Source organism: Brachyhypopomus gauderio, unplaced genomic scaffold (assembly GCF_052324685.1).
Source record: "Brachyhypopomus gauderio isolate BG-103 unplaced genomic scaffold, BGAUD_0.2 sc171, whole genome shotgun sequence".
Lineage (NCBI taxonomy): Eukaryota > Metazoa > Chordata > Actinopteri > Gymnotiformes > Hypopomidae > Brachyhypopomus > Brachyhypopomus gauderio.
Window position 1 is genome coordinate 292,230 of NW_027506992.1, and position 5,271 is coordinate 297,500.

Below are 5,271 nucleotides of genomic sequence, written 5' to 3' on the forward strand. Positions count from 1 at the left end.
AAGGCATGTAATGCCACACACTTTATCCGTTTAAAGTGCACATTTGGGCTTATGAATAATGATGAGGGCCCTATGTGTGGATGTCGGAAAGGTTCCAGGCTTAAAGGCATGTAATGCCACACACTTTATCCATTTAAAGTGCACATTTGGGCTTATGATTAAGCATGAGGGCCCTATGTGTGGATGTCGGAAAGGTTCCAGGCTTAAAGGCATGTAATGCCACACACTTTATCCGATTAAAGTGCACATTTGGGCTTATGAATAATGATGAGGGCCCTATGTGTGGATGTCGGAAAGGTTCCAGGCTTAAAGGCATGTAATGTCACACACTTTATCCGATTAAAGTGCACATTTGGGCTTATGATAAAGCATGAGGGCCCTATGTATGGATGTCGGAAAGGTTCCAGGCTTAAAGGCATGTAATGTCACACACTTTATCCATTTAAAGTGCACATTTGGGCTTATGATTAAGCATGAGGGCCCTATGTATGGATGTCGGAAAGGTTCCAGGCTTAAAGGCATGTAATGCCACACACTTTATCCGTTTAAAGTGCACATTTGGGCTTATGAATAATGATGAGGGCCCTATGTGTGGATGTCGGAAAGGTTCCAGGCTTAAAGGCATGTAATGCCACACACTTTATCCATTTAAAGTGCACATTTGGGCTTATGATTAAGCATGAGGGCCCTATGTGTGGATGTCGGAAAGGTTCCAGGCTTAAAGGCATGTAATGCCACACACTTTATCCGTTTAAAGTGCACATTTGGGCTTATGATTAAGCATGAGGGCCCTATGTGTGGATGTCGGAAAGGTTCCAGGCTTAAAGGCATGTAATGCCACACACTTTATCCGTTTAAAGTGCACATTTGGGCTTATGAATAATGATGAGGGCCCTATGTGTGGATGTCGGAAAGGTTCCAGGCTTAAAGGCATGTAATGCCACACACTTTATCCGTTTAAAGTGCACATTTGGGCTTATGATTAAGCATGAGGGCCCTATGTATGGATGTCGGAAAGGTTCCAGGCTTAAAGGCATGTAATGTCACACACTTTATCCGAGTAAGAGGCTCCCTCTGAGCAAAGTAGGGGGGGAGTGAGGCCCCCCCCGGAGGTCTGAAAAGATCCAGGCCTTTAAATGACACGGGCTGTGCCCGAGCAAAGTGCCCACGCTGGGCAAGGGTGGAGGCGTGATGCTCCCCCTTATGGAGGTCGTCCTACCTCCATCCTCACGTAATGTATTTCGACCTGTGCGTATCCGGAGGGTGCTATGCGCAAGCCCGGAAGATGCTGGTTTCGGCTGGCCTTACCGGATCCAATGGCATAGTACCTAGGTGCGCTCTAAGGCCGTAAACCCCCCCCATGTGTTTGAGAATGGTAGGTGTTATACCATTGCCACGAACCACTTATTGAATCAGCCATGCCCTTTCGGCAATCGAGTCTCAGAGGTGTGTCCGAGGGAAGATTTGCCTTGGCGGGCATGGCTGTCTGGCATCTCCCCGACCCTGGAGGAATGCGCTAACGGTGTAATGCAAACACCTACCAGCAGGTATATAGGGGAGCATGCTTTCTGAGCCTTATATGATTGTACCATAATAAGGATCAGAAGAAAGGCAGTGTGTTAAGGTGAACTAGCCCGACTCTAATGCACCTTGACGGCTTAAGGGGAGGGATAAGTGACCCCTGCTGATGGAGGTCAAAGACATCCGTGTCTCTCAGGCCTTCGAACCACTGCTTGCGCCCGACCGAAATGCCACTGCTGGGCATGGGTGTAAGAGTGGTGACCCCCCTTATGGAGGTCTGTCCAACCTCCAGCCTGCATGCTCCACCTCGGCCTGTGCGTATCCGGAGGGTGCTGTGCGCAAGCCCGGAAGATGCTGGTTTCGGCTGGCCTTACCGGATCCAATGGCACAGTACCTAGGTGCGCTCTAAGACCGTTATCCGAACCCAAGTCCGCCAGGGGTTTTTCAGTTATACCAGTAGCATCGACCATCACTTTGATCAGCCAGGCCTTTTCGGGGGTCGAGCGTCCGAGGTGTGTCCGAGGGAAGATTTGCCTTGGCGGGCATGGCTGGCGAGTACCTCCCCGGCCGTGGAGGAAAACGCATACGGTGCATTGCAAACACCTACCAGCAGGTATATAGGAGAGCATGTCTCTTGAGTTCATCCTAACCTTATAATGGTTATCCCATTCATAAGGCCTGGATGCAAGGCGGTGCGTGAAGGTAACATTAGCCTGACTCTAACACTTTCACCGGTTAGGGGTGGAGTGGTGACCCCCCTAACACTGGAGGTCTCGCCGACCTCCAGGCACCAGCCTCACATGCTCTACCTCGGCCTGTGCGTATCCGGAGGGTGCTGTGCGCAAGCCCGGAAGATGCTGGTTTCGGCTGGCCTTACCGGATCCAATGGCACAGTACCTAGGTGCGCTCTAAGACCGTTATCCGAACCCAAGTCCGCCAGGGGTTTTTCAGTTATACCAGTAGCGTCGACCATCACTTGGTTCAGCCAGGCCTTTTCAGGGGTCGAGCGTCCGAGGTGTGTCCGAGGGAAGATTTGCCTTGGCGGGCATGGCTGGCGAGAACCTCCCCGGCCGTGGAGGAAAACGCGTACGGTGGATTGCAAAAACCTACCAGCAGGTTTTTAGGGAGAGCGTCAATCTCGAGGGCGTTCGGAGCTCTCCCGATCTATTGGCATACGATGCCCGCCAGGGGTTAGGCTCTCGGGCTACCACTTAAGGTTTCTCCCTGTCATTATAAGAGAGACACACGGTCAAACCAATGCGCAATGTACAATGAGGTGTGAGCTCATATCCTATATATTGCTCAGAGCCACAACCTCGGTGCGACATACCTAGGTACAGGAATAGGGCGAGAGGTGGATGCGCTCCTTCAGGACGGGTAGGTCGGCAGCCTCTCGGGTATGATCGTTCACCAACGAAAGCTGTACAAAAGAGGTGACTGCGCTCATTGAGGACGGCAGCCTCGACATGACATACCTATCAAAAACTCTCCCATGAGGTGTGTGCGCTCCTTCAGGATGGGAGGTCGGCAGCCTCGGTATGATCATGATGACCGAGACACAGGCCTTGGGTTGGGCCTAGGGTTGAAACCTTCTGTGCCGCCCGGGTAGTTCCTCCCCAAACCAGCGGGCATGCCTCTATGGGGAGGCCTCGGTCTGAAAAGACACGATCCTCACCCGGAACCGTCTGAGGGAAGCGTTGAAGGCCGGTCTGTCTACACAGGTGTCCGCTATCGGCGTCCATGGTGTACGGGTGAGAGCCAGCAGTGGATCGGGTTAGTTCAACACATGCTTGGCCTCACCCCGCCTGGTCACGGAATCACTCATTTCTCGGTTACGTCCCACAGTAGCGCGCGCGCGTGCTGGGAGCTGACGAGGGCTCTCTCCCCCACGCTGACGGCGCACCCCTGCTGCACCGATGGTGGGCGTCCGGTACCGAGGTGGGCCCCTGACCCTGCCCGGGGGATGGAGCACGCCGAGGTGGCCGCGACGTTAGCTGGTGTCCCTTTCACCACCGCGGTGCAGCTACCTGGTTGATCCTGCCAGTAACATATGCTTGTCTCAAAGATTAAGCCATGCAGGTCTAAGTACACACGGCCGGTACAGTGAAACTGCGAATGGCTCATTAAATCAGTCATGGTTCCTTTGATCGCTCCACACGTTACTCGGATAACTGTGGTAATTCTAGAGCTAATACATGCAAACGAGCGCTGACCCCTCTGGGGGATGCGTGCATTTATCAGATCCAAAACCCATCCGGCGGGGCGCGGGCCCCCCGGCCGCTTTGGTGACTCTAGATAACCTCGGGCCGATCGCGCGCCCTCCGCGGCGGCGACGTCTCATTCGAATGTCTGCCCTATCAACTTTCGATGGTACTATAGTCGCCTACCATGGTGACCACGGGTAACGGGGAATCAGGGTTCGATTCCGGAGAGGGAGCCTGAGAAACGGCTACCACATCCAAGGAAGGCAGCAGGCGCGCAAATTACCCATTCCCGACACGGGGAGGTAGTGACGAAAAATAACGATACAGGTCTCTTTCGAGGCCCTGTAATCGGAATGAGCGTATCCTAAACCCATGGGTGAGGACCCATTGGAGGGCAAGTCTGGTGCCAGCAGCCGCGGTAATTCCAGCTCCAATAGCGTATATTAAAGTTGCTGCAGTTAAAAAGCTCGTAGTTGGATTTCGGGAGTGGGCTGACGGTCCGCCGCGAGGCGAGCCACCGCCTGTCCCAGACCCTGCCTCCCGGTGCCCCTCGGATGCCCTTGGCTGGGTGTCCGGTCGGGGTCCGGAGCGTTTACTTTGAAAAAATTAGAGTGTTCAAAGCGGGCCGCTACTCGCCCGAATACCTGAGCTAGGAATAATGGAATAGGACTCCGGTTCTATTTTGTGGGTTTCCGGAACCAGGGCCATGATTAAGAGGGACGGCCGGGGGCATTCGTATTGCGCCGCTAGAGGTGAAATTCTTGGACCGGCGCAAGACGGACGAAAGCGAAAGCATTTGCCAAGAATGTTTTCATTAATCAAGAACGAAAGTCGGAGGTTCGAAGACGATCAGATACCGTCGTAGTTCCGACCGTAAACTATGCCAACCCGCGATCCGGCGGCGTTATTCCCATGACCCGCCGGGCAGCGTGCGGGAAACCACGAGTCTTTGGGTTCCGGGGGGAGTATGGTTGCAAAGCTGAAACTTAAAGGAATTGACGGAAGGGCACCACCAGGAGTGGAGCCTGCGGCTTAATTTGACTCAACACGGGAAACCTCACCCGGCCCGGACACGGAAAGGATTGACAGATTGATGGCTCTTTCTCGATTCTGTGGGTGGTGGTGCATGGCCGTTCTTAGTTGGTGGAGCGATTTGTCTGGTTAATTCCGATAACGAACGAGACTCCGGCATGCTAACTAGTTATGCGGCCCTCCGTGGTCTGCATCAACTTCTTAGAGGGACAAGTGGCGTTCAGCCACACGAGATGGAGCAATAACAGGTCTGTGATGCCCTTAGATGTCCGGGGCTGCACGCGCGCCACAATGGTTGGCTCAGCATGTGCCTACCCTTCGCCGAGAGGCGCGGGTAATCCGCTGAAACCCAATCGTGATTGGGACTGGGGATTGCAATTATTCCCCATGAACGAGGAATTCCCAGTAAGCGTGAGTCACAAGCTCGCGTTGATTAAGTCCCTGCCCTTTGTACACACCGCCCGTCGCTACTACCGATCGGATGGTTTAGTGAGGTCCTCGGATCGGCCGCACC

At 53.7% G+C, this 5,271-nt stretch overlaps 1 non-coding gene across 1 annotated transcript in view; it reads left to right on the forward strand.

Moving 5' to 3' along the window:
* Positions 1–3,545: 3,545 nt before the first annotated feature.
* Positions 3,546–5,271, forward strand: part of LOC143501373 (18S ribosomal RNA) — a 1,839-nt gene continuing 113 nt past the window's right edge. The window contains exon 1 of the ribosomal RNA XR_013126926.1: positions 3,546–5,271. This exon is cut by the window's right edge and continues 113 nt beyond it. This is a non-coding gene — a ribosomal RNA (18S ribosomal RNA).